Source organism: Mesoplodon bidens (genome assembly GCF_964165515.1).
Source record: "Mesoplodon bidens genome assembly, chromosome: 11".
Taxonomy (NCBI): domain Eukaryota; kingdom Metazoa; phylum Chordata; class Mammalia; order Artiodactyla; family Ziphiidae; genus Mesoplodon; species Mesoplodon bidens.
In genome coordinates, this window is record NC_138167.1 from 56194264 (window position 1) to 56206465 (window position 12202).

A 12202-nucleotide genomic window follows, 5' to 3' on the forward strand; every position below is an offset into this window, starting at 1 on the left:
AGTTCTCAATAAGTAGAAGAGCTAGTGTTAGGAGCACGATGCAGAAATCAGCAACTCATATCTGGTGGTGTGATTAGTTAAATGCATATCGCAGGAGTGTGTTATACAGGTTTTTAGGGACAGTGTTTATACAAATACAATCACAAATACATAAAATAAGGCTTATATAAAAGTCTTCAAATGGTAATCATGAGCCCCAAACAAAACTGTTCTTACATTATTTTTATTTATTATTGTTTTAGTAAAACTATGTGACTTACATATAAAGTATCTGTCAACAAAATAGTGATCAGTTTGTAAGTCTTCAATAAAATTATGTGTCAATAATCATATTACTGTAGCTGATAACCAGGATGATACATAAATAATTTCAGCTGTTATAGCAGTCAGGCTAGGAAAGGCATTACCTTATAACACACACCAAAAAAAGAAAAACACCAAAATATTAGTGGTTTAAAGCAACAAAGGCTCTGCTCATGTCTCAGGAACCTAGACTAATGGAAGTTCCAACATTTTATGATGCCACCTCTTACCTCAAGGCTTTAGGATTCATCACAGAGATAAATAGTGACCTACCACTAGTACTTACTCACAATATATGACCACAGCTAGTCACTTGGCTGCTCCTAACTTCAAGAGGGTAGGGAATTATAATCCTCCATAAACCTTGAAATGGAGGGCAACTAGCCATTGGTGAACATTACTTGTATCTTCCCACAATTTATTTTGCTGCTTTTATTGGCCAAGTTTCCCTACCATTTCTGCAGAAAGGCATAAAGAATTTTCTTTCTGCTGATTGATAGCACTGTTATCTTGAAAACATCTTTTTTGGTGGTACACATTAAAAATGCCAAAATTCTTCAGTTGCCTACTGCTCTGGAAAAATTGATGACATTCAAGACTATGCCTGTGCCAGTACAATTGGTTGAAGATTAAATATCAAAACGTGAAACATGTTTGACATGCATGAAACAGTTTGTCAGTTTTTCAAAGCATTAAACATAGAGTTACCTACCATGGGACCCAGCAATTCCACTCCTAGGCATATACTCAAAAGAATTTTTTTAAACATTCACATAAAACCTTGTACACAAATGTTTCTAGCAGCATTATTCATAATAGCCAAAAAGTAGAAATAACCCAATTGTTCCATCAACTGATGAATGGATAAGCAAAATATGATATATCCACACAATGAAATATTACACAGCTATAGAAAAGAATGAAGTACTAAAATTTGGATGAACCTTGAAAACATCATATTAAATGAAAGAAGCCAGAAACAGAAGACCACATATTATATGATTCCATTTATATACAGAAATCTGTTGAGACATGCAGTAGTTTAGTGGTTGCCATGAAATGGTGAGAGGTGGAAATTGGGAGATATGAGGTTTATTTTGGGTGTTGGAAATTTTCTGGAATTGGATAGTGGTGATGGTTGCACAACTCTGATATAATAAAAATTACTGAATTGTAAGCTCTAAAATGGTTAAAATAGTAAATTTTATATTATGTGAGTTTTTTCTCAATAAAGAATTTTAATTTTTAAAAAAGTATGGGGCTTCCCTGGTGGCGCAGTGGTTGAGAGTCCGACTGCCGATGCAGGGGACACGGGTTCGTGCCCCAGTCCGGGAAGATACCACATGCCGCAGAGCGGCTAGGCCCGTGAGCCATGGCCGTGGAGCCTGTGCGTCCAGAGCCTGTGCTCTGCAACAGGAGAGGCCACAACAGTGAGAGGCCCTCATACCGGGAAAAAAAAAAAAAAAGTATGTGCCATAGTGGTCACCACTTTTCCAAATTGTATTGACCTCTCTGCCTTCATTTTCCTAGGAGTGTAACCACTGCTTTATATGCTCTCTACACAAGACAACAGAAGATTCCGAGTCATCTATGCTAAATAAGTATTTATTTTATCTATCACAATGTCAGTATCTTCAATATGCTAATCAATTTTCTCACAAGGATAACTTTAAATTTCAACAAATTAAAGGCTAAGTAGAGTAAAAATTGCATTTGGAGTCAGAGAAACTGCATTAGGGACATGAGCAAGTCTTGCTTTTCTGAGCTTTGGTTTTCTCATCTGTAAAGTAGGAATTTTAATGCATACCTCACCAACTTGTTGGAAAGACCAGATGACACAGTGTATGTGAAAGTGCTTTGTAAAGTTTACACTGCTATAGAAGCTGTAGTTATTCTTTTCTTTCCAATTTTAATTTTAGCATATTTCCTTTAAAACTTTTAGCCTATTTCACTTTAAATAAACTTATAAAAATCTGGGCATTTGGAGTCAATACACTTAGGTCTGAATTCCGGCTCTGCCACATTTTAGGTCTGTGACCTTGCTTAGATAGCTTAATCTCTCTAAATGTCAGGTTTCTCATCTACCAAAAAAGAAAGTAAAGCGTCTCTCATAAAGCCCATGTAAGGATTAACTAAGCATATGTACAGTGTTCTGCATGTGGTGAGCTCTGTTTATAGCGCCACAATAAAACGCACCCTCCACAATTCTCTTCAAATCTACAAATGCTAATCGACTTGGTCTGTTGGCAAACCTAAAAATCCCAATCGCTTAATGTTTCTTCTAATATTTTTCTGTTTCATCAAAAATGAATAACATATGGGCTTCCCTGGTGACGCAGTGGTTGAGAGTCTGCCTGCCGATGCAGGAGACACGGGTTCGTGCCCTGGTCCGGGAAGATCCCACATGCCGCAGAGCGGCTGGGCCCTTGAGCCATGGCCGCTGAGCCTGCGCATCCAGAGCCTGTGCTCCGCAACGGGAGAGGCCACAACAGTGAGAGGCCCTCGTAACCCAAAAAAAAGAAAAGAAAAAAAAAAAGGAATAACATGTACTGTCACCAGAGAAGATTGATTACTGTTTTTTTCCTTTGAAGGTGACATGTTGCACACTAATTAGATTGTATTTGGGTGCCTATGTGTTGATTACAAAATAGTATTGTAAATCTGATTTTACTCTCAACTTACAGACTGAAAAATTTGTATTTAAATGTGTGTGCATATATATATATACACACACACACACATGCAGATTTACTTACATAAATACACTAAATACATAAATACACATATGTACGTATATAAACACATGCATATACATGTCATCTTATATTTGCAAAGTTGCAATTGAGGGTTTTGTTTTTAAGTTCCTACTTTTGTTTTTAAATTCCTACTTTACAGATGAGAAAACCAAAGCTCAGAAAAGCAAGACTTGCTCATGTCCCTAATGCAGTTTCTCTGACTCCAAATGCAATTTTTACTCTACTTAGCCTTTAATTTGTTGAAATTTAAAGTTATCCTTGTGAGAAAATTGATTAGCATATTGAAGATACTGACCAAAGGTTCATGTAGTATAATAGGAAAGCACTTAGCCCTATTGAAGGTGACAGGCTTGGCAGATAGAGCTCTCTTCTTTTACCTCCCTCCCCTTTAGAGAGTTTATTGGTGTACTTTTCTGAGATAAAATGGGAGAACAAATCCAAGAGTTCATAAAAGAAGGTTAGACAATCAGTGACTAGAAATTAGAGCCTAAAGTATTAGTAAAAATTAAAAAAAAAAAGAAACCCACTCTGACAAATCAGCTAAACTTTCCTTATTTAATAGCACCAAAGAGCAAGAGCCTGTGCTTGCTTTTAATCAGCAAGCCTCACTGCTATGAATTACTTTTTGCCTCTAACTCAGGAATCCACTGCATTTTCAACCTCAGTTTCTAAGGGGAAGTGATGAGAAATATGACTGTGTTCCAAAAGGTTGCAGCAAATTATATGTGGATTTGATCTGAGAGCCATGAATTGTAAGGAACAATTCGCAGCTTGATTTCAAGCTTCAATCCTATGATCTCATGGACCAAGGTATGGTGAATGAGATATAACTTCTCTAATGGAACTGCAGGGAGAACTACCAAATCTGTTGTCAATATCAGTGACATTCATTCATCCCTTTATTTATACAGCAGGTATTTACTAAACACTTATCTATCAGGCAACATGGAAATCACTAGGAATAAAAGATGTACAAGACAAAAATCTCTACCTTGAAAAGGTCACAGTGCATTAAGGGAAGGCAAACATATCACAAACCCTTAGAGAAATGGTGGGATGGGCAGTAATAATAATAGACTTTTGTGATCCTCTGATAACATAGTGATACATCTAATTCTGCTGTGGTCTGAGTTTCACAGAGGAGGTGATGCCAAATATGAGTCTCGAGGCAAATGTGTAGGAAAACAAAGGTGGAAAGTGATAGTCCAGACAGAGAAAACATTATGAGAAAAAACATAAGAACATGTCATATTCTGAATCCTGCAGTTTGTATGGAATGAATACAACCTGTGACATCTATGGAGAAATAGCACAAAAGATTGACAAGAAGGGACTAGATCGTGCCATAATAAGATTGGTCTTCATCCTATAGACGATGGAAAGCTATTGCACGATTTAAACAATAGAGAGTTCAGATCAGGTTAGATTTAGGGCAATGTACAAGATGAAGTGGAAGGAGTCTAGAAGCAGGAAGACTCAGTAGAAGACTATTGAAAGAGTTTAGGTGAGAGGTGGCAAGTTCAAATCAAAGTCCAGGTGAGAAGTGGTAAGAATGGAGAGTAGAGAAACTACACATGCTTTGGAGATAGACTTGATGGAGTTGTAACTATGTAAATGTGAGTGGTCTCAGATCATGTTCAGGTTATTAAATTGTGAGACACAGAAGAGCAGTAGGAAAGCTTTGAGGGGAAAGTCAAAGATGGAGCTTTAGGTACTTGTGAACATTCAGAAAATTGGGCTATGGAAATATGGGTCTGGCACTTAGGGAGGAGAAACAAACTAGAGAAATAGGTCATGGAGTCTCTGTGTATCACTGATAATAATGGTTGTGTATGGCTGATGTTTCCCAGCAAAAGTTATACAGAGTATTGAAAGAAGATTGCCAAGAACAGAACCAAGGAGAAAGAAAAGATGCATCATTCTGAGAGGTGAAAGAAGCATAAAGGGCATGGTGTCAAGGAATGAGAACATTTTAGGAAAGAAGGAAAATGTTTAGGAAATTTTATCATAGAATAAGTTTAGTAAAGAAAAACACCCAGAGTTAACAATGAGAAGATCACGAGCAATCTCTGTTAGGGCAGTTTTCATGAAGTGGTGAGGCATGACTTACTCATAAAATCAGCACCAGTAGCCCCTAGCTTTTTAAATTAATTTCCAATGATTTACTTAAGTCCCCCAGAATTTCTTATTTTTTAAAAAATTCTCACAAGTTCCCTACTTTCAGAGTCCAAATGGGGAGAGGGAGTCCCCTGACATCTACAGTCTGGCTGAGATAGAAGGCAGGAGTCCTGGAGTTCTCTTTGCAGAACTCGTGTGGAAATCTGGCCCTGCAGAGAGCTACAAGCAAGGCAAGCTGTCCCCCCAGTAAGAGTATACTGGATTCCAGATTGCCTGCTTGAAGGCAGTGAGGACAGTTAGGAGTAAGGAAGGCATAGTAAAGAGTATAGAAAATTTAGAATAGCTGTCTGGGAAACAGAGTGACATAATTACACAAAGTAGGATGTTAAATTCATGCATAAGGAATGAATGAGTGAACAGTTACCCACAGAGAATGAACGTGGACCTGTGGCAATGGATTGTCCTAACACCTGCATTTACCACAACTGATTTTTTTTTTAACTTAAGCCATGCCAAGACAGGCATTTTAAGACCACTCTTCTTAATGTTCTATCTCATTGGATTTAATGAGACATACTTAAAAACAAATGGACTGTTTTCTATAGGGCCAGATTCACACTCGACTTCACAGAGTAGAAACTTTAAATGTTCGAAATTAACCCAAATCAATTTTTAAAAGATTTTCTCAGGAGAGAGAAGAGGGCACATTTGGTTAAGACCCTGAGTGCCATGTGAAACATGTAAAAGATTGACTGAATGAAAATAGGCCATCCTTTCTCTCCCTTAGACACTAAGCCACCTTTTATTCTACTCCTTTTTACTTTAATTGGAAATATTTTAAAATTTTAGAACCAGTTTTTTTCTAAATATCTGAATACTTATTTTTCTCCCTTTCTAAAAAGAAATGTCAGAGATTAAAAAGTTAAATCTTCCGGGCTTCCCTGGTGGCGCAGTGGTTGAGAGTCCGCCTGCCAATGCAGTGGATACGGGTTCATGCCCCGGTCTGGGAAGATCCCACATGCCGTGGAGCGGCTGGGCCTGTGAGCCATGGCCGGTGAGCCTGAGCGTCCGGAGCCTGTGCTCCACAACGGGAGAGACCACAACAGTGAGAGGCCCACATACCGCAAAAAAAAAAAAAAAAAAAAAAAAAAAAAGTTAAATCTTCCTTCTTTGAAACTAGAAAGAAAAGAACTGTTTGGTTCTAATTGTAGTTATTGTCTGAATTATATATTTTCCAGTTTCCTAGTAGAGTTTCTAGTATGCTCTGCTAGCTTCCCCAGCAGTTTCAACCCCTAGTAGAACATTGGCTTTTGTATAATCTCCCCAGTTGAAAGTATCCACAGTCAAGAACAACAGCATGCATTCTGGGCACACTGATTTACCACAATTTCCCTCTAAATATCATAATGTCCTTTTACTATGAAATTTTGCAGGCTATGATGTAAAAGAGAGCCCTCTCTCTGTGTGGCTCTTTTCTTGGGGCTTCAAGGAAATTGGCCCTTGCAGCTGGTGTTTCTGAAAGCGAGTTATCAAAATTACTAACCAGTTCCATTTAGGTTGTGGATTAAATGTTTACAAATGGCAGCTTTAGCCTCTGGCAATTTAAAAACTGGGCTTAGCTTAAAGTACCATCTGACACTAGGTTTTACCTTCTTTTAATTTCATTCCAAAAAATGACTCAGATATTCACTCCAAGCTACCCACCCCCCAAAATTATTTTCTATTAATGGGCAGAAACAGATTAATGAACCTACAGTGTGCCTTGATTTATAGAGCTACCATGCTTTGATTCATTCAATAAACATGCATTGGGTACCTAGCCTACAGTGGGGTGCTGCATTTGCAGAGTTCGTAAGCATGGCCTTTTCCCTCAGGTCCTTGCAAACCAGTCAGTAAAAAACATTGTAAGTTCTACAATAGAGGTGTGCACAGAGCAGAGAGGAGGGCCATCACCATCAACTGTACTATATACTGACTTGTCTGAAGTTTAAAATATTTTGTATCAAAAGAGAGGGATCCCCATTTTATGTAATTAATTCAGCAATTCCTTTGATAAAACATAGCCCTTTTGTAAATGCTTTCTTAATTCATTTCCTTTGTAACTTTAGAATTTCTTAAAGTAAGGCACACTTATAATTTCTGCTCTTGAAATAAGTATGTAAGAGTAAATATTTGTGAGATGTTACAGCATCCTAATATGTTTTACACTATTAAAGTTTGTGTGAATTTAGAGTGAGAGTATATGTATTTCTTTTTCTTTCATGTAGAATCTTGCAACTGGGTGGGTTCTTAGAGATCATGTGCTCTTGGGATGGAAAACTTGAAGTCCAAAATTTGGAACTCACCAGGTCATACTGTGAGAGGGGACAAATAGGGCCTAATATACCAGTCTGCTTTTCACAAAAAAAATATTTTAATCTATGCTTAGAATGTTCTTATGAGCATTGATTTAGTAAAAATATATTTAAATTCTCAAATTTTATATTAGAAAATCTCATGTAAATTTATCAGGTCATGTTCAAGAAAGCCTTAAAGAGCAAATCATGAATAAAAAATAGCCACTTCTAGAAGTTGTTCCTTTTTTCAACACTATTTGTTAAAGCCACAGTTATGATATATGCTCTCTGTAAAAGGTCAATTAGCAGATTCCCCAGGATATTTAAGCTTTGTGTTATCTTCTAAATGTCAAGTTGAGGTTAGAAATGTTACATTTGGGAGAATCTTGCCATAAAATAGTCCAAATGATGAAAAACAAATATTCCAGGTCAAGGATAAGGGAGTGGTAGGGAATCATACTTTGCCTTCAGAAGTCTGAGAGGCTCCAAGGCCAGATCAGTTAGCCAATCAGTTCCCAACAGTGGCCCACTCCCTGAGATGGCAAGGAAATTGAACTCTTTTTAATATTTGGCCTCTTTTCACTGACCAACTCCTATGAACTGGTGTGAAGTAGTACAAAAGACAGTTTTTCATGCTTTTTTAATATGAGAAAGGCCAGAGCCTGCACATAAACTATGGGGTATGTTCTAGGAGAGGCCTGAAAGTATAAAGGGAAGAAAATAACCAATGGGACAAAGTGTTGGTCCTAGTGAAGACCAAGGGGAATAAGATTAAAAGCTCTGATAGAAGGATGACCTTTGAACAATTCTTTTTCAGAGCCTGGAGGAAAACAGGCGAGGATAGATGTGGCTATAGATATCTTTGTTCATGTCTGAGTTTAAAGTTGAAAAAGTTCATTCCTAATCTCTTCAGTTTTCACTGGGAAGCAAGGCAAGGCCATTTTCAAAAATATTTGTAGGAGGGAATAAGGACTGGGATTGTAGGAGTGTTGTGGGCATTTGGGATATCAGTTGTGGGAGTGGGGAAAATCACTGATTAGGGACAGGTAAAAGTTTCCTCCCAGCAGTGAGGATCCAGCTGCAGTTGAATACTGTGATTGTGGAGTTTCACCAATATGCCTGGTTATGTTAATTCTCCACCAGTAAAGAGAAACTTAGATGTAGAAAGTAAAAACATAGAAAGAAACAAACATAAAAGTTTATAGGTTGACTTTATAGGAGAACATAACTACAAAAACACTGAGGGTCTGGTGAAAGTGGTTGAAGTCGTTTACCATGAAAGTCTGACAGAAAAGGATGCAAAGCCATGAAGTTAGTGAAGCATCAGGAAAAAAGGAGTGTGGAGGATCTCTGAGACAGAACAGTTATCCTAGGAGTAAGGAAGTAAGAGATCTTGAAGGAAAGGAATAAGAAATCTGTGTATGTGATTAAGATCAGGGATCAGCAGACTTCCTTTAAAGGGTAAGATAGTAAATGTCTGTGGCTTTGCAGGCCATATGGATTCTGTTAGACTTCTCAACTCTGCCCTTGAAGTTGAAGGTATTCATAGATAAGTAAACAAATGGGCATGGCTATGTTTCAGTAAAACTTTATTTACAAAAATGGGGTGTGGCCTGTATTTGTCTCAAGGGCTATAGTTTGCTGACCCCTCTTCAAGATAATGACAATTACCAGGATGTGGAGGAAGTTAAGTGGAGGTGAAGGCTGTTAGAAACCAAGGGGCCAAGATGCTTTAAGATTAGTATATTGAATATAAACCATCTAGATCTAACAGATGTCTAGAGAACACTTCACCCAACAACAACAGAATAACACATTCTTCATAAATGTACAAGGAACATTCTCCAGGACAGATCATATGCTAGGCCACAAAACGAGCCTTGGTAAATTTTTAAAGGATTGAAATAATACAGAGTATGATCTCTGATCACAGTGGAGTGAAATTAGAAATCACAAATCACTAACAAAGAAATCTGGGAAATTCACAAGTATATGAAAATTAAATAATGCACTCCTCAATTGCTAATGGATCAAAGGAGAAATCACAAGGGAAATTACAAAATACTTTGAGATGAATGAAAATGAAGACATAACACACCAAATATGGGATGCAATTAAAGCAGTGCTTGGGGGAAATTTATAGCTATAAATGCCTACATTAAAAGGAGAAAAATATCACAATCAAAAACCTAATATTTTATCTTAAGAGAAAGAAGGAGCAATAATCAGGTCTGAGATGGCCTGAGGAGATGGAATGTGATGAAATCCCAGATAGAGAAGTTGACCTTAGCTGAGAAGAATGGCTTCTCTTCGTAACTGGAGCATAGAAAAGTAGAATGGTTTATATATTTGCTATAACATTATAAATTTCCCATCTTTACCGCTTTCATCTGTTTTCTCTGTAAAGCTGAAGTTGAGGTCATTTGCAGAGAGTAAAGGGAAATGGAGCATTGGAGATTTGAGGAATAGGTTTTGTGTAGAATGGTTAAAATAGTCCTCCTATAGAGTTGACAAGAGAAAACTATTGAGAATTTCAGGCTGTTGAGGATCTTTTTGAGGCTGGTAGTAGTGTGTTACAGAGGAACTACTGATCTGCCGTGTTGTGTAATTCCTTCAACTGCATTTGGGTAGGTGGGTGAAGGCACAGAAAAGGCAAATGTTTGTGTTCATATACAGCTAGATGGGTGAAATGGGAAGATAAATAGGCAGGGAAATTTAAGATGTTGAAATGATGGGTCATGGTCAATAAGCTAATTAAGGACAGAACTAAAGAAAGGAAAAAGCTAAGGAATAGGGAGCAAATAGATCACTTAACTGGAGGTCACCAGGAGGTCTAATATACAAATCGGCTTCATGAGGGCAAAGAAACTGTTTTGTTCGCTAATGACTCCCAGCCCCTGGAATAGCGCCTGGCACAGAGTAAGTGTAAAATATTTGTATTTGTTGAATGAATGATCATGGCAGAGCAGGGATCATTTAGGAAGAGAGCTGGAAGAATGGCAGGTTGTGGTCAGAGTTGGATGCTTGAATGGTGCTAGAGAGGCGGAGCATTATAGGTAACACCTTGTATGTCTGACATGCACATACAGTAGGTTCTTGGTAACTATTAGCCTTTATCATTAAGTTTTTTGGCCTTTTATAGGAAATAAGTATTTTTTCAGAAATTAAGTAGAGAGTCATTTCTCTACAAATGGATGAATTGACATTTCCCAAATAAGTATCATTTAAAGCCATTGAAACAATCAAAGTTGTTAATTCTACCTCATATGGGCAGAATAAAACAACAAACAAACAAATAAATAAACAAACAAAATACTAGTAGGAATGATCTTCCTTTCCAAATTAGCCTAGACTAGTTCTCAAAGCCAGAAGCTCGGAGTACTTCTTATGCTTTCTATTGTTTTATTTTGCTTATCACAAGTGTGGGAAATTTTAGATTCACAATACTGTATCACCTTTCTAAAGTGTATTGATTTTTTGGTAGACTTTGAAAGACCTCTTTTTTTGCTTTTAGGATAAGGTTGAAGTCTCATTAAAAATAGACTATTTGCAAAGAAAATGTTTACAGACAGAGGCTGAAATGGCAGTAATCTAATTTTTAAACAATGCCAGTTTTTTTCCATTTAGCTAAATGTATCAAAGAAGTATTTTGGTTTTGAGGATTCATGTCTTCTTTGGCTAACTTGTGGTAATTCTTACCCTATTTCTCTCCCACACCCCACTGTGTAATTACTTGTACACAGTAGATATTAATAAGTCTGTATTGACTGTTCTTTAATTATGTATGGAGTTCATTCAGGTTTTTTCTGTGAGATGTTATGGAAAAACCCGAACGAACTTTTTGGCCAACCCAAGAACAAGCCGTTCTCTGAAATGCCCTTCTCTCTACCTCTTTGCTGGATAAATTTCTATTATGATCCAGTTCAAATATTGTCTCTGAAATTATCCCCCACTCTTACAGGTGAATAATCAGGTCTCTGTCCTTAGAGTAGTTCTTAACTGTTTTCTATCATATTACCATTATTTACTAGTTCTATCAAGGAGCAGGGACTTTAGCTTATTCATCTTAGGGTCTCCATACCTTGTGTGTGCCTGCTATGTATAAAGTGCTCCAGGTTTGTCTGGCAAGTAGTATGACAGTGAGAAAACTCATTCTACAAGCACGCTGTAGGCTTATGTTGGAAAACCCTGCCCTCTAAAGGATTTTGCCTCTTTAAAATTTTCCTGCATTTAGGATACTGCTGTTAAGTGAGCAATGATTAATTGGTTATGATTCTGTAATCCAATCAATGGATGTAATTAACTTAGAGAAAAGTTAGCCTTTTTCCCTACACCAACTTTTTTTTTCTTTTCTCTTTAAAAAAAAATTTAGGGACTTCCCTGGTGGTCCAATGGTTAAGACTCTGTGCTCCCAATGCAGGGTCCTGGGTTTGATCCCTGGTTGGGGAACTGAGATCTCACATGCCACATGGTGCAACCTAAAAAATAAAAAATAAAAACTTATACAATTTTGAAAGGTTACAACTTCTTTTAATTAAGCATACAACATAGTTGATTTTCAATATATATTTATTAAAAATACAGATGTCCACCAAGATGTTAACAGTGACCATTATTTGGGTGGTGGCATTTTTATTTTTTAACTTTTTTCTCTAGATATATTTTTTTTCATTCTTTGAATTTTCTATT

The 12202-nt window shown here is 37.1% G+C and overlaps 1 protein-coding gene across 2 annotated transcripts in view; it reads left to right on the top strand.

Moving 5' to 3' along the window:
- The window catches only part of SLC2A13 (solute carrier family 2 member 13), a 470241-nt gene that overhangs the window by 367565 nt on the left and 90474 nt on the right, over positions 1-12202 (top strand). The window lies entirely within an intron of this gene.